This window comes from Mesoplodon bidens (genome assembly GCF_964165515.1).
Source record: "Mesoplodon bidens genome assembly, chromosome: 3".
Taxonomy (NCBI): Eukaryota; Metazoa; Chordata; class Mammalia; order Artiodactyla; family Ziphiidae; genus Mesoplodon; species Mesoplodon bidens.
In genome coordinates this window covers 142,788,403-142,806,481 of record NC_138178.1, presented here as the reverse complement: position 1 = coordinate 142,806,481, position 18,079 = coordinate 142,788,403, and the positions used below count along the sequence as shown (strand labels likewise).

General features: G+C 44.7%; 1 long non-coding RNA gene across 1 annotated transcript in view; it reads right to left on the bottom strand.

Moving 5' to 3' along the window:
* Nucleotides 1–845: 845 nt before the first annotated feature.
* The window catches only part of LOC308614527, a 32,664-nt gene continuing 15,430 nt past the window's right edge, over nucleotides 846–18,079 (bottom strand). The window contains exon 4 of the long non-coding RNA XR_014015406.1: nucleotides 846–1,040. This is a non-coding gene — a long non-coding RNA (uncharacterized lncRNA). The remainder of the gene's footprint in view (nucleotides 1,041–18,079) is intronic.

The following is an 18,079-nucleotide window of genomic DNA, read 5'->3' as shown; positions in this document are numbered from 1 at the left end:
CAGTGAGAGGCCCGCATACCGCAAAAAGAAAAAAAAAAAAAAAAAAAAAAAGTAGCCATGTTTCCTTGTTTGACCTCTTCCAAATGTTGTGTAATATCCCAAGAGGTGTTGTCTGTGATTGTATCTCAGGACAGGTTAACAAGGCTCATGACACCTTATTCAAGGCGGGTCAAATGAATTTGGGGGAAGGCATAGGCCTGACATTAGACCTGTTCAGTAGGATGATGGGGCAGCCATTGAGCTGGAGAATACCATCTGAAAGTCAAAATTCAACCAAGCAGACAAGACGTCCTGTGCCAAGAAACTTGACCTTTCCAGCCGTGATTCAGGAAAGGGCTCAGCATTGGTTGGTCCAAGATGGAGAAGAGGGGGCAGCCACAGGTAATAAGAATCCAGCACTAAGCTTCAGTTCAGAGCAAACGCTTCTTACAACCAGCAACAAATATTTGCATATAGCTGGGTAGAGCCAAGACTGTGATATGAAGCCATGGAACGGAACAAAGTTCATGGAATTATAAGAAATGCTAATCCATGATCTTGATCTCTCAAGGTTGCCGAAACCAACTGACCCGCACAACCACAAGCTGGCAGTAGCAATACAACATATTTGCATTCTGGAGTTGATTTTTTCCTACATGGGGCTTTCAGCTCTGACCTTGTCAGGTGAGAACTGACAGCTTATTAGAGAGCTTTTGTCTCTCTTGCTAAGAAGAAAACAAAACCAAAATTAATATGCCCAATAAATGGAATGTAAAGACTCCCATCTTATAAATATACTTGGAAAAATACTCTGGAATATCTCATATAAGACATCAGCCTAGAGCCTCAGCTAAGGTTCAGTAGATTTTATTTTATGTGCAGCCTGCTGTTTAAAGGGATAGAAGGAGTCAAATAGTAAAACTCAGCCTTCAGGAAGATGCAGAGATATTAAACAGGAACAGACAGCTCATGTTTGTTGGCTGTGAATCCTTGAGTGACACTGGTCCATTAATCTTTTTGTGTTTTTTTTTACTTTCCAGCAATCAGAACCTTCATTGCACCTGCAAGAAAGCATATTCACTGATTCTGTTAACTCATTCAATTTAGAGCCCTGAGAACTTGTAAGGATGACTACTTCCCTCTCCCTTGTTTTACAGGCCTAGAGAGGAAGCCCACAGGCCTGGAGAGATGGAGGGACTTTCCCCTGCAACTTGTCAGAGCCAGACCTGCTGGGTCATTGCTGCAGAATGGCAGCTGCGTTCACAGGTTTGACTCTTCTCCTTTCACAGATGGGTCAAGTAAAGCCAAAAACAGGGAGACTGTGCGGACAGATTACTAAGGGATGTTCTGGGAATTCTCCTGGTAAGAAAAGTATCAGGCTGGCTCCTTAGAAGGACCAGATCTTATATGTGGTCGCTTTTGCCTGAACTGCCCATAAAGCCCTCCCAGAAGGTTCAGTCCTATCAATAGCCACAAATAGAACAAATAAGCAGTGCATTTTAATTATCTAAAGAAAACAGTAAGGGATTATTTTAAGCTAGGAGGGCTGCCATAACACCCTAAGTAAAGTCAATACATTGCTTAGTACAAGAATTAATTAGTGCTTAAATAATAGAAATGACTATCAATTACCAAACATTATCACACATTACTTGCTGTGCAAACAACTTTTTTGCTATTATTAATAATTCCAGGTACTGGTTTTCTGTAATTATAAGCCACAATTTTCCTTTGGATGAATAGCCAAGCAGAGTTACAGTGCAAAGTCAAGTCCCTACTCAAACCAGTAATAGTCACTTGGTGCTCCCTGTCCCCTTCTGCTGACCCTTCCTTGCTTCTCAGTCTCTATTCTTTGCTGTCAGAGAAACCTAAGAGAATCAATCACTTGGTATTTGCTCATTATGGTCAGAACTAGCTTTGATATTAAAACCAAGCATCCAAGAAAACACCTAAGGTGACATTTTCTGTTTCTATGCATGGCTTACTTGATGAAATCATTCCACCTGTGTGAGCAGGTTTTGCTGGGTACCAGATGACAGGGAGCAATGTGACTGATTAGGAGGCCTGCACCTGTAGTTTAGAAGATCATAGTTCAGACCCCTACTCCTTAATAATCTCAATGTGGGATTTCAGACAAGTTATTTAAGCACATTGAGATTTCATCCTCCCAGTTAGGAAAGGTAGACTGTGCTCCTAGCCATTTATTTCACAAGGGAATAAGTGAGGATGATAATAAGACATGTGATAGATGAAGAAAAACTTTTCTCTCCTTTGCTCATTTAAAATAAGTTGTCAGTTAACTCTCAGGCTGATTATGACTGGGTCAGCCCTCTATTCTGCATGAACAAGGCCCGAGGAACAAAGGTACAGGCCCTGGCTGTTCCTCACCCTCCTTGTCCCCTCTGAAATTCACAAAGTCAGGGCCTGCCCCATTAACAGAGCTGCACTAAGCTCCCGTGTGCAGGCACCATCTTCAAATGATCCATGGATTTTCTCATTGTATCCTCTCAGCAAGCTTATGAGGGAAGCCATTTTTGCCCCCTTTTTACAAATAAAGAAACAGAGACACAAAAAGGTCAAGGCCAGAGAGCTGGCAAATGACAGAGCCAGGATATCAAGTGGGAGGACTCTTCACGCCCTGCTAAACGGTCAAAAGCACAGTTGTCACTCTTGGAGTGGGCTTCTGCCCTGCAACCTGCCTCCTTTCTTGTTTCAGGAGCCTGGGTCTAACCACTTAGAAGGCAATTATCTCGCATCAAAGGGCCTTCCAAGCAGAAGCCTCCGCTTCCTCCAGGAAGCTCTCCATAGCACTCCCCCACACCTGGGCCCACCCGTCCTGGCTCTCAGCTCAGTGACCCCACAGGACTAGGAGCTTCTGGAGGACAGGGACAATTTATTGGTGAGCTCCTAGGCCCCTACCTAGGGTCTACCTCTAGTAGGAAAATGTTTATATAACAAATCTCTCTTTCTGTCTCATCCACACACCCAACGCACTCACACAAGGATGATGACTATCATCCTGATGACTGATGACTATCAGTCACCTGAAGTCCCAGAAGACCTCTCCAGAAGTCTCGGGTTATAATCTCTTCCCTCTGACCAAAGACCCTCTCTATACCTGCCCCAAAGGTGGCTGCAGGCGGGGACTTCCCTGGTGGCACAGTGGTTGAGAGTATGCCTGCCAGTGCAGGGGACACGGGTTCGAGCCCTGGTCTGGGAGGATCCCACATGCCGCGGAGCAACTGGGCTTATGAGCCACAACTGCTGAGCCTGCGCGTCTGGAGCCTGTGCTCCGCAACAAGAGAGGCCGAGACAGTGAGAGGCCCGCGCACCGCGATGAAGAGTGGCCCCCGCTCGCCGCAACTAGAGAAAGCCCTCGCACAGAAACGAAGACCCAACACAGCCAAAAATAAATAAATAAATTTATTAAAAAAAAAAAAAGGTGGCTGCAGGTGGCAGAGGTGGAGAGAACAGCTGCCCCACTGGAATTCTTCTGGGTTTACCTCCAGCGTGGTGGGGGGTTTCTGGTACCTCCTAACTCATCCCCTTCTGCACCTTCCTCCCAGGACCCTTGGTATCTCTCTCCAGACCCTTCCTCCAGGGGGCTGGGTAGAGTAGGCAGCAGATGGGGACCATGAGAGTGAGAGGACACCTCTCTCTACTCAGTTCCACCCTTTCTCGCTGCCTGTGAGCCACCTGCACCCTGCTGACCACACCACCCTATCTTAAAAGGTGACTGCAATAAAACAGGAAATAAAAAGCAGAAAGCCCGTATTCTTCGGCTGATCAGTCTTTGTAATAACTGCTACAAGGTGGAACAGAAATAAATTTATGGACTATCTGAGCTGCAATTTCTGGGTTTCAAAGTAATCCAGTCTTGGGGAAATGTCAGTTTCAATTGAACAGGAAAACAAACTTCAAGTAGCTGGCATTCCCCAACGTGAGCAATTGCCGAGGCCGTACATGTGGTAATTGCTCCTCTAGAGCTTGCAAGTCCTGTGCTGGGCCGGGTGGCCGCGTGCATTTGTGCTAGCATCCCATTCCTCTACAGGCTCACGTCTCACCCCCTCTCTAGCGCCTCTCCTGGAACACTGTGGAAGGGGTATCGATATTTCAGCCAGCAGCTGGTCTACGGAACTCAAAACACAAGGGAAGAGAGCCGGCTGTGCTGTTGAAAGCAGGAGCCATCCTGGATCCCAGCAGAAGCCAGGCTGGATCCATCAGAGGCCTCCAGGGAACTCAGAAAGTTCACCTGGGTCAATGGGAAATGAGTCAGAGGGACTTGTCCAGCCCTGGCACTGCCGGACGCTGCTTCTCATGGACTTGTCAGGGTTGCCAGGGCCTGTGGGTGGAGTGGCCTGGATGACACAGTAATCTGCTGCAGGTAAGGCAAGGTTCTGCTCAAAGGCACCCACTCACCCAGAGGGACCGGGAAAAAAAATGACTCAAAAGGCCCTGGATCGTGCTTTTGCTCATTTTCTGAACATCTCAGTGAGTCTCAGCATCTGTTCTTGTGGTTAGGGCTTTATTGACTCATCTACTGTGGGACTGTCTGAAATTTCTTGGGCAAAAATCTCTTTCCTTTCTTTGTTTGTAAATTAGGCAAATCTTTATGGTTCCTTATAAACTCTTTGCCTCTTTCCTCACCAGTTTTCTGCACAATTGACCACACCCTCCTTTGTAGAGCCCTCTCATTCTTTGCTCCCAGGACACTACCCTCCCTGGACGTTTCTCCTTCTCTTGGCTGCTCTTCTCTGAGGACTTTTTTTCATTTGTCCTCGAATGCTGGCCTCTTCGAAGTTCTACCCTTCACATTCTTCTTGCTCTATACCCTCTCCCGAGGGTCCCTATTCAGACCCACGTATGTGTGCATTATGGCCCAGCCGAGACCTCACTCAAGTTCTAGACCCCATGTTTACTGGACCACTCCCCTTGGACATCTCACAGGTGCCTCAAATTCAATGTAACTAAACACATCATCTTCCCCCTATATTCCCATCTCAGTGAATAGTTACCCAAGGAAGAACCACGGGAGACATTCTAAACTAGTTCCTCTCTATAAGCTACTGTGTCATGGCATTCTGTTTTCTAAGTCTCTTTTGAATTTCTCTGTTCTTCTCCATCTCCTCCCTCATCACCTTGGTTCAGGTGACCATAAGCCTTCACCTGACAGCTACAATAGTCTCCTAATACATCACTCTGCTTCTAGTGTGACTCTCTCAGCAATAGTCACAATAATACTGCATACTGAAAACTTCAACATCTTGTAAAAACAAAGACAGTTATTTCTCTCATGAGTTTGTGGGGCAGCTGGGCTGGCTGTGCTCATTTGTCTCCCATCTTCCTCCTGGGCCCCATGGGCCTGGGCAAAGACAGAGGTACAAGAGGGCAAATGGAAACACCCAAGGCTTCTTAATGCCTAGGCTTAGAAATGGCACATGGTTACTTCTACCACCTGCTACTGGTCAAAACAGATCATATGTCCTGGCCCGAAGTCAAGAGGTGGAGAAGCACACTCGGTTCACTGGGAGGCCATGGCAAGGGTGTGGATGCAGGAGGAAGTGAGCACTGGGGCCAATAACGCAAACTACCACTGATCCTCTCTAATCCATTTTCCACCTGGTACCTGGATTTCTAACATGCAAATCTGATTACGTTACTCCCCATTGTCCTTGAGATGGAGTCTAAATTCATGATGTGACCCCAGCCTATCTCTCTTCTCACACCACCAATCACACTCTGCTCCTGCCACAGTGAATTATATTTTTTTTCAGAATTTTCCTGAGTGCCCTTACCTCCAAGTCTTTGCACAGCTGGTTCCTTTGCCTGGAGCACTCCCTCATCCTCTTCTCACCCCATAGCCTAGTCCCCATCCCATGCATCATCTGGCTACTCCATTTGTCCTTCAGATCTCTTTAAATGTCACATCTTCCAAAACTCTCCCTAACGCCAAGATAGGGCTCTCCCTAGACACATTCCCTGGTCTCATGTACTTGTACCTGTAATAACACTTAACCATCCTAATTATAATCACCCGAGAAGAGGAACTATATCTTAGTCTTGGTGCTTAGCCACTGTGCCAGGGATATGGTAGGTACTCGACTAATAACTTTTTAATGGATGACTACTCCATGGGAATTTGTCTGTGAATACAAAGTTTAATGCCCCCCTTTTAACATAAAATCAGATAAATTTAGAGTAACTCTGTATATTTGAACCAAAATTGTTCTGATCCAGTTGATGAGAGGATTAGTCTGATAAATATCTCAGATCTGAGCATAAAGCTTGCCATATTTTGAATGGAGATCGATCTATTTATACATTAACATGTTAAAAATACAACCACTGTGGAAAACAATATGGAGGTTCCTTAAAAAAATAAAAATAGAACTACCATATGACTCAGCAATCCCACTACTGGGCATATACCCTGAGAAAACCATAATTCAATAAGAGACATGTACCACAATGTTCACTGCAGCACTATTTATGATGGCCCGGACATGGAACCAACCTAAATGTCCATCGACAGATGAATGGATAAAGAAGATGTGGCACATATATACAATGGAATATTACTCAGCCATAAAAAGAAATGAAACTGAGTTATTTGTACTGAGGTGGATGAACCTAGAGTCTGTCATACAGAGTGAAGTAAGTCAGAGAAAAACAAATACCGTATGCTAACACATATATATGGAATCTGAAAAGAAATTGTACTGATGAACCATTCCTGCAGGGCAGGAATAAAGATGTACACATAGAGAATGGACCTGAGGACACGGGGTGGGAGGGGGAAGCTGGGGCGAAGTGAGAGTAACATCGACATATATACACTACGGAATGTGAAATAGCTAGTGGGAAGCAGCAGCATAGCACAGGGAGATCAGCTCAGTGCTTTGAGATGAACTAGAGGGGTGGGATAAGGAGTATGGGAGGGAGGCTCAAGAGGGAGGGGATATGGGGACATATGTATGCATATGGCTGATTCACTTTGTGGTACAACAGAAACTAACACAGTATTGTGAAGCAGTTATACTCCAGTAAACATCTATTTTAAAAAATAAATAACAATACTTAATGTTTATATGGCAGACACTGTTGATTGCCTACCCGATAGCCATTCCCCTTCTTCTCTTTTAGCAGAGCCCCAACTCTACTTGGAGTGTCAATGTTCCCACACACACACACACACGCACACACAGAGGACAACTTCTGATTGACCTATGCTAATCATAGAATCCCATTCCTCTTTACCAGGGAATCCCGGTGACCTGAATGGCCAATGAAGTCCTGGGAAAGGTTTCCTGTCTGATAAAAGAGAGAGTAGCAAGAGGAGAAACAGTCCTCCTCCACATGCTTGCCCTTTGTGCTTGGGATGACATTTTGGGAAGACACGATTATTGGAATGTGGCAGCCATCTTACCACCATGAGGGGAGACATTACTAATCTATTAAGAAAGGCAGAGCAGAAAGATAGACAGACCCTAGGTCCTTGCTGACCCTCAGTTGCTGGCCCCATGTTGGACCCACCTACCTCTAAGCTTTCTGTTACATGAAATAATTAAATGTCTTTATTGCTTAAGCCACTGGTATGTGGTTATTCTGTTATTTGCAGCTGAAACGATTCCTGACACAAATGGCTTTGAACTGTACCTCTAAGTACCCCAAATTTGTTGTTAGCAAATATCAGAGACTTCACATTACTCCAATCTGGTATTTAACATAGCTTTCTCAGGGCCTGAAGTGTCTTCACAGGTGGCTTTTATTGACTGTGGTGGCTGACATGTTGAAGAATGGGATTCATTGCCATTAGGATTCTGCCACTCCTTTTGTTTTTGTTTGTTTGTTTTTGTGGTACACGGGCCTATCACTGTTGTGGCCTCTCCCGTTGTGGAGGACAGGCTCCGGACGCGCAGGCTCAGCAGCCATGGCTCATGGGCTCAGCCGCTCTGTGGCATGTGGGATCCTCCCGGTCCGGGGCTCAAACCCGTGTCCCTTGCATCGGCAGGCGGACTCTCAACCACTGCGCCACCAGGGAAGCCCACTCCTTTTGTTTTTTAATCAGTGTTCCAAGCCTCAGTTCTTTCTTATTATATTCCCTGCCTCTTCAAAGGAACTGGCAGGGTGGAGCTACAAACTCTTTATCTGTTTCTTGAGACTGGGAATAATTTACCAGTATACTAGGGAGAATCTTTCCTAAGCTGTCCACGTTCTAATCCTCAGAACTTAGGATGATTTTTCTTTACGTGGTAAAAGTGACTTTACAGATGTGATTAATTTAAGGACCTGCAATAGGGAGATTATCCTGGGTTATATGGGTAGGTCCAATATGATCACAAGGGTCCTTAAAAGTAAAAGGGGGAAACAGAAGAAGAGCATGAGAGGGATAGGTGATCGTGGAAGAATTGGCCGAGAGATGCAATGTTGCTGGCTTTGAAGATGAAGGAAGGAGGCATGAACCCAGGGATGCAGACAGCCTCTAAAAAGGGGAAAAGGCAAGGAAAGGGATTCGCCCCTAGAGCTTCTGGAAAGAAATACAGCTCTGCCAACACTTTGCTTTTAGCTCAGTGAGACTCATTTTAGATGTCTGACCTCCAGAGGTGTAAGGTAATAAATTTCTATTTAATTTGGGGTACTTTGTTACAGTATCCATAGGAAATGAAAACAACTAGTTGACCTTATTGACTGCAAAAGCACCCCTAGTTCAGACAAGTGTCTGGGTGCTGCCTGCTTGAAGGAGCAAACTATAAATCATGAACTCGCCAAAGCCAGGGGGGCTTTGGAGCAGTCCTAGTTTGGGGAGTGTCACGAGTACGTAGTTCTCCTCAGGGGAGAAGAAAACCCCCATGAGATGAAAGACGCAGCACAAGCCCACACTGGCTTGGAGTTCTAACTTCTTGTTTAACACTTTGGGAACAAGGACTTTTTGTATTCTGTTGACTTTTCATTGAGCTTCCCTCTCCCAACTCTCTTTTTCTTGCTAATGCTTGTGGCAAAGAGCAGAGTGTATCACTTACATCCTGTGAGCAGTCCTGCTGTTAGTAAGACCCTCAGCCCAGGTTGCAGGGCGGAGCCCACTGGAAAGACGTAGCCTTTCCTTTTATCAACAGCAGCAAAAAATTGGTCATTCATTCAGCAAACATGAATTAAGTGCCAATTCACTGCATGATGTGAGATGCTGGGGACACCGTGCTGTACAAAATAGATACGGCCCCGTAGACTAATGGCAAACATTTATTTCTCACAGTTCTGGAGGCTGGAAGTCCAAGATCAGGGTGCTGGCATGGTCAGGTTCTGGTGAGGACCCTGTTCCTGACTTGTATACAACTACCTTTTCTCTGTGTCCTTATGCAGCAGAGGGAAAGCCCTGGTCTCTTCATTCCTTATAGGGACACCAATTCCACCATGGTGTCCCTATTCCATCATGAATATAGGGCTCCATCCCCATGACCTCACCCAAAACTAATTACCTCCCAAAGATCCCACTTCCAAATGCCATCACATTGGGGATTCAGGCTTCAACATAAGAATTTGAGGGGGGACACAAACATTCAGTCCACAGTATCCCCCTAAATTCCTCTGGGGAAGATAGGTATTAAACCAAAAGACAACAAATAAATATATAGTGTCACTTATGATAAGTGTGGTAAAGGAGGCTACTAGGATACTGAAAAAGAGAATAAAAGAGGCAACTGATTTAGATCAGGGAGCCACGAGAGGTATTTCTTAGGAAATGATATATAAACAGAGACCCAAGAGATAAGTAGGAATTTATCAGGGAAGAGAGACCCAGGCTCAAAGAGCACCATGTGCAAAGGCCCTGAGGCAAGAAGGCAGGGGGCAAGCTGCTGTGGCGGTTGTGTAGTATATAAAAGAGAGCGGGGCACAAGAGGAGCTGGTGCCTTTTAAATGCCTTTAATGGTTTCAGACTAAAGTTTTGGTTTCCTTTTGTCAAGCTTTCTGAAGCATTAACTATGAATGCTCATTTGCCGAAGAAAAGACAGTATAGAACAAGTCTCAGACCCCCAAGCCCCATGATGCCAACCAGCCTGCAACCTGTCTCTCTCTAGAGGTTGCAGGGCGGGGCAGGGGTGAGGGGAGGCAGCACCGCTTCTGTCCTTTCCGTCCATCTTTCTTTCTGGCCCAGCTTCTTTGCCGTAACCTCTGGAGATTTTCAAAATTAGAATCATTACCTAAATAGGGAACCTGCAATGCAAATCAAACGAGAGGCTGCAGCAGGCTAATGAAGGCCAGTGACCTGGAGACCTAATGAAGATGAAGGGTTCTGTTACAGGTTAAGGACACCACCGCATCACCTGCTTGGAGCAGGAAGAGGTAAATTCAGGATTTTTACTGCTCAGGACAAAGTCAGGTAAAAATGAAATATATATCTCCATTTCTGCTTATATCTATTTACCTATAGCTACATCTATATCTCTATGTATCTATATCTGTATCTGTATCTATCTATATATATCCGTGTGGCAAGGGGAGCAAAATAATATTTAGTTGCCTTGACAGGAAAAGGACTCTTCTTAAGTGGTCCGGGAATGGAGTTTCCCCCATTCTCATTCAAGCTTCAGGTGATGAGGTCATTAAAGGTCAGAAGATGAGACTCAAAAAGCAATATGGAAGAATATACTTTGGAACGGCTGAGCAGGTGTGTACATTCAAACTGAGGTGAAGAATTAACAGACAAATAATACAAAATAAGAAAATATTTTGTCTTTTTATGTGTAATGAAATGTAAACATATTATGTGTATGCACTTAAAAACTTTGATAGCTGTATAAAAATGTAAAGCTAATTTACTGATTAAGAATCACTTATTGGACACCTGATACTTGCCAGGAATTATTCTATGAATAGATCTGGTTTTTCTCCATCTTGAATGTTTGAAAAACATAAGTAGTTTCCTAATTTCACTTGACTACAAATTTTGTGACAGTTTTGGAAAGTGCTTGCCAATAACATTGGTAGACTATCAACCCATCCTTTAATGGGTTTTCAGTTTAGAAACTCAGTGAGATCCAGGCTAGTAGGCTCTGTTTATGTGTTTCCCCATTAATGCAGTGAGGTTATATGATCTTGGTTTTCTGGAATTTCATTCATTCGAGGAATGTTAACGTGTGAAGAGGGGTTGTCTGAACAGCATGGTGAAGATGGCAATCAAGGTCAAAGCTCTCAGGGAGCTCTCCCAAATCAAGGAAGTTTGGGGATCAATTTTCTCTATTAAACAATTTCAAGAAAGTCTTGGATGCCCAGAACTGGGAAACATTCATTTGAAAACCACTTACTCAGTGTAAGTCAATTAAGCTTGTATTTTCTCAGCTCATCCAGTTTTGCTGGTAGCTTTTGTTGGTTCATTTTCAGGAAAATTCAGCCCTGACTTTTATTGTCAATAATTTAAAAGATTTTATTTTTATATCCTTTTATCCTGGCACATCATTCTTTGTGTTCATAGATCAGTATTAGGGGGAATTTCTTTGCCAAGTAATGATCCATGTAGTCATAATAAAAGGGAAAATTTTCAAAGGTTTTTCAGAGCCAGAAAGAATTATTGCAGATGCAAGTGGGTCTATAACTGTGTTGTCCAAATATCTCACCAAATTTATTAGCCATTTCCAGCTCTTTCATAATTGAGAGTAAAGCTCTTAGTAATTGGAGCCAGAAAATAATCTGTTGAGTGTTAGACCTAGAAGGCATCTTGGATACCGTATAATCCAATTCATGCACTTTGAAATGAGGAGACTGAGGCCAAGCTTATTGACAGCTTCCTGTCCATTCAAAATCTTCTAGGTCACGATCATTGGTTTCATAAATTACAAGCAGGATTCTTGACCCTTTCCATCAGTCTAAAATTGCTTCTTGAGAAAGGCTGAAAGAAGTTCATTTGCTTCAGATGATGCAGTCATGGTAGAATTAAGCCTAGAATTCAAGTCTCACTAGCATTCAATGAAGGATAATTTCTTATAGCCAAAAAAATCTGTAAAATGGGGATAACAGTACTTCCCCCGCTGTACTGTTATGAGGGTTAAACAGAATGGACTATGTGAAATCATTATATTTACCTAGAGTTCATTTTTCAGTAGGTAACTTGCCTAATCAAAAAGGTAGATTTCTCAAATCACCTGAGGGTGAGTTTGCAGCTGGACTTCATAAAAGGGCTATAATCAAGGACTGGAACAATTAACGCTCTCCACCTCCCCTCAGACGCTCCCATCACATCTGTTTGATTCTTCTTTATCTGCAGACAAATCTTTTCTGCTTTTCTGATCCGCAGGTCATGGAGAGACTGAATCTCTCACTTTGCATTGGGTGTCTCAGGGAAGGGACTTTATTTGGTCCAGTCAAATGTGGACCAAGTAACTGGGTGTTTTGGGGTGTGGGTATGGAGTTGAGACAGCAGTAGGGTTACCATAAATTTAGGAAGTGTCAAGGAGTAGGTAGTTCTCATTAAGGGAGAAGAAAACCTTCATGAGATGAAAGACACAGCCCAAGCCCACACTGGCTGGAGTTCTAAAGCTTCCTTTAACACTTTGGAAATCAAGACGTTGTACTCTGTGGACTTTTCATCCTGCTTCCCCCTTCCCACCTCTTTTTTTTTCCTTGTCAGTGCAGTGCCCAGAGTATTATCACCTATATCCTGTGAGTAGTCCTCTGTGTAGTTACTAAAAACTTGTCTTAGTCAGCTCGGGCTGCTATAACAAAATACCACAAACAAGGTAGCTTATATAACAACAAAGTTCATTTCTCACAGTTCTGGAGGCTGGAAGTTGGAGATCAGAGTGCCTGCTTGGTTGGATTCTGGTGAGAGCCCTCTTCTGGGTTGCAGGCTGATGACTTCTCACTGTGTCCTCACCAGGGAGTAAGGAGTGAGGGGGATCTCTGGAGTTTCCTTTATGAGGGCACAAATCCCATTCATGAGGGCTCCACTCTCATGACCTAATCATTTCCCAAAGGCCCACCTCCTCATACTATTGCCTTTGGGGTTAGGATTTCAACAAATGAATTTTGAAGGAACACAAACATTCAGTCCATAACAGAACCTCAGTCCAAGTTGCAGAGTGGAGAGTGTGCTTGGACTCTGACCCACTGCAAAGATGTCAGCCTTTTCTTTTACCAGTAGCAACAAGTGACGGCCATTCATTCAGCGAATGTTAACTAAGTGCCAACTCAATGCACAGTTTGTGATGTTGGGGATACAGTCTTGTACAAAATAGATATGGTCTTCATGTTCTTCCCCTAAATTCTTCTGGAGAAGACAGACATTAAACCAAAAGACAACAAATAAAAATATAACAACACTTATGATAAATATGATGAAGGAGAAGGATAGACTACTAAGGGAGGATAATAGAGGGGACTAATTTACATTGGAGGGCGCAGGAAGGTACCTCTTAGGAAATGATATGTAAACTGAGATCTGAGAGATAAATAGGAATGAATAAGGGAAAGAGCTGGAGAAAGAGTGATCTAGGTCCAGGAAACAGCAAATGTTTGGGGCCCATGTGCAAATGTCCTGAGTCAGGAAAGGGGCGGCTTTGGGCCTTCCTTGAGCTCCTATCACACAGGAAGTGATTCCTAGAAGTGGGGAGGAATAGTACTCAGAAGAAGAGGACTGACCAAATAGCCCTGTACGTGTTCCCTGTTACTGTAAAATATTGTACACGAGGGTTTTATTAGAATTTCTAGCCTTACATAGGCAGATTCATTATATAATTAACAACCTGACATGGGGACTTTTTGGAAGCTATTATACAATAAGTACTATGCAAGCAGACAGGGGCATTGTGTGGGCTTCTGCGGTGGTGGGAGAGGATGACAGGACCCTTTAGATTCCAGGACCCAGCTCTGGACTCACCATTGGCCCTATGGGACAGAGGTGAATGGTTGCCAATTTGTTCACCAGATGAGTCAACAACAATTTGGTGTTTGGTTTTTCTCCTCTTTTCCCTTCATGAATGTACAGTAATTTATTTCTAAATAGAAAATATTCTCTATAGAGCATATATTTGTGAACTTCTGTTATTAGGCTGGGATGTGAGGTGAATGCTTTGGGGGTTAGGGGTAGGGAAATGAAGTAATCCAGGTCCTTGTCTCAGTTTTTCCCTCACTCAGTTTAACTTTGGAGTTCTCATACAGGGCTCAAGAGTGGAAGAGATTACTGACAGAGCTATCCCAGGGGTGGGCAAACTACAGCCCATGCGCCAAATCTGGCCTGCTACCTGTTCTTGTAAATAAAGTTTTATTGGAGCTCAGTCATGCCCATCGGTTTACCTATTGTTTACTGCTGCTTTTTCACTTGACCAAATGGCCCACAAAGTCTAAATTATCTGGCCCTTTACAGGAAAAGTTCACTGAACCCTGGACTATACCACAGATTATCCATAAATTACCATGTGAACGATAATTTCACCCTAAAAAGCCAGGAGCAAGAACCAAGGAAAAGTGTAAGGCCAGTGAAATTATTTTCTTTTTTTGAGAAAATAGTTCCATATTGAAAGGAAGGAAGGAAAAAGGAAGGAAGGAAGGTGAATAGAAGAGAAGAGAGAAGAGGGCTTCCCTGTTGGCGCAGTGGTTGGGAGTCCGCCTGCCGATGCGGGGGGCGCGGGTTCGTGCCCCAGTCCGGGAGGATCCCGCATGCCGCGGAGCGGCTGGGCCTGTGAGCCGTGGCCGCTGGGCCTGCGCGTCCGGAGCCTGTGCTCCGCAACGGCGGAGGCCACAGCAGTGAGAGGCCCGCATACCACAAAAAAATTTAAAAAAATAAAAAAAAAATAAAAGGAGAAGAGAGAAGAAAAGAAAGGAAAGGAAAAGGAAAAAGAAAAGGCACTGATTTAGTCTGATCTAATTCTCTTACTTTACACATGAGAACATGAGGCTCAGAGAGGTAACAGGTCCTGCCCAAGATCCTAGGGCTAGTGGCCCACTCCCCATGTCATGACTACTTCCCCTACTCAATGAGGCCCTGTTACATGAGGTTGCTACAGTCCTTTGCTCCATTTTAGATACTCATAAAGAATTATATATTCTCCTCACTTGGGAGGTACAGGAATTAATAACACACAAACTTTGGATAGTCCAAGAGTTGCCTGAATCACTAAGACCCAGGCCCCTTTCACTCTTCCACAATTAAGAAGGGGAGGAGGAAGTACATTCAGAACTGCATGGGGCGGGGAGGCAGTGCATAGGCTGGGCAAGTGTGAGCCCTGACACATCTGCCCTGTGGCTCCTCACATGTGTCTGCTGACACTAGTCAGGCTTCCCGAACAGGGCTGACGGATCGAAATAAATAATTTCAATTACCCTGAACACCAGCCATCTGAATGCTGTCGAGTAGAGCGCTATCGGAGCTTGCATTCAGCATATGCCACTCATCCGTTCTTATCTGCCACTGTCAGCAGCATGTCAGCAGCTGGAGGTGATTAACCCACATTCTTCAGTCTCCCTCATTTCCCCTTGGTTCTGGGAAGGGTTAGACAAACCCCCAGTAGGGCTGGCCAACTTGCACAAGGCTAGACCACTTGGCAGAGTGTCTGTTCTCTGAAGAACAAGTTACGAGATGAGGTCTGGGAGCTGGGCTAAATCCCTTCTGGTCAGAAGGCTAGTGACCCAGCTGTGGGGCAGCCGCAACCCAGGCGAGTCATGTGACTCACTGTCTCTGTTCCACTGCACTGCTCACTGCTCTTGCTGTCCTCCACGGGGGAGACTACGGCTCTGAATATTCATCCCAGCCCCTAAATGGTCACAGCCCTTTCGAGCTCCCAGATGTTGGCTTGGCCCTTTCGGTTCATGGTCCTTTCTGTCAGGTGATTTAGAAGGAAGCCCCCAGTGCTGGGTCAGAGGGCATTTGAGGCTAAGCAGCCATCCTGGTCTATACAGTAAGTCATCTGCCCAGGAAGGCCACAGCATGTGCTCTCTTTGACCTTGGGTGAGTCTGTGGCCTCATTTCTTTTTAGGGCTGCTCCTTTTCTGCCAACACCCCCAACTTCTGAGATCAGAGCAGCCCTTTGTTTAAAGGCTCCAGATGCCATTCTAGCCCCAAGCTCTCTTCATAGTATTTCCCACCAGACTTTAAAGCTTCATGCAAAAAAGGATTTGTAGGGACTTCCCTGATGGTCCAGTGGTTAAGTCTCCGCACTCCCAATGCAGTGGGCCCAGGTTTGATCCTTGGTCAGGGAACTAGATCCCGCATGCTACAACTAAAAGATACTGCAGGGGGCTTCCCTGGTGGCGCAGTGGTTGAGAGTCTGCCTGCCAATGCAGGGGACACGGGTTCGTGCCCCGGTCCGGGAGGATCCCACATGCCGCGGAGCGGCTGGGCTCGTGAGCCATGGCCGCTGAGCCTGCGCGTCCAGAGCCTGTGCTCCGCAATGGGAGGCCACAACAGTGAGAGGCCTGCGTACCGCAAAAAAAAAAAAAAAAAAGATACTGCATGCTGCAATGAAGATCCCACACATGGCAACGAAGATCCCACATGCCACAACTAAGACCCGGTGCAGCCAAATAAGTAAATAAATAATAAATATTAAAATAAACAAACAAACAAAAAAGTCAAAAAAAAAAAAGAAGACTTGTAAAATAGGCCATACCAAGTCTAATTAATGGCTTAAAACTGTGCCTTCCCTAAGGCCTCATGTTCCATCATCCTCAACGAAGATGTGGCTGCAGGATTTGGTAATATTAGGGTTCTCCAGACCCCAAATCCATTAACAAAGATCCATACAGAGCACACCCACTAGGAGTGAGGCCACCCCCACCCCATACACTCCTTATTCTCCTAAATGACTCTCAAACTCCCTACACCTCCTTCCCCATCCTTGCTCTCAACAGATGATGTCTCTGAGAAAGTGAAGTAATCAGAAGAGGATTTCCACAGATCCCCATTACTGCATCTGCCCCCACCAGCATCTCACACATACTCTGCCTCTATGTACATTAGCTCAGATGAATATCCATCTATCTCCTTTTGTCTTTCCAAGGACACCCTTCTAGCAATCTATCTTTCTCTCTCCTACATCATCAATGTTCCCTCTCTACTGAGTCATTCCCATGAGTAGATAGCCATGCAGTTATTGCTCCCATATAAAAATTAAAAAGTAAAAAACAAACACAAACAAAACCTCACCTTTTTCTTGACTCTTCTTTCCCCCACCCGCTACCATCCCATTTCGCTGCTGCAAAATTCCTTGGAGAGAAGTAGGTACTAGCTGTCTTCAGTTCCTCTCCTCCCATCTCTCCTAAACTCACTCCATCACACTCTTCTTGTCAAGATCACAAACGACCTCCAACTGGCTAAATCCAAAGAAAAAACAGAGTCCTCACTTTACTTGACCTATGATCATCATTTGACGTGAGTGAACCCTTTCTCTTCTTGATATGCTCTCTTCACTAAGCTTCCAGGACCTCATGCTCTCTTGATTTTCTTCCTGTCTCAATGAACCCTTCTCAGTCTCTTCTGATTCATCCTCTTCTCCCTACCTTTTCAGGGCTAGAATGCCCTGGGGCTCCAGCCTCTTTTCTCTCTGACTTCATTTCCTTGATGATCTCATCATGTCTTTTGGCTTTAAATACCATCTATAGATCTCCAGCCCAGACCTCACTCCTGAACTCCAGACTAGCATATGCAACTGCCTACTTGGCATCTCTACCTCAAACTTAACTTGTCCAAAATGTACTACCATTCTTCTCCTTTGAACCTGCTCCTCTGACAGCCCTAACTTTCTCAATGGCAACTCCATTTTTCTAGTTACGCAGGCCCCAAACTTTGAAGTCACCTTTGACTCCTGTCTTTCTTTTACACCCCATATCTAACTTTTTAGTGGGTTCTCTTGGTTCTACTTTCAAAATAGAGTCACAAACTGATCATTTCTTACCATCTTCACTGCTAACACCCTGAATTAAGCCACTATCATCCCACCTGGACTCTAATAGCCTCCCTGCTGTTATATTCTTCCTGCTTCTATACTGTCCCCCACTACCAAAGGGATCCTTTCGTCTTTGTAAAAGGTAACTCAGATTAGGTTTGCTCAAAACCCCACAGTGGTCCCTGTGGTCCCCCAAAGAATAGCCATGTCCTAATCTCTGGAACCTGTGA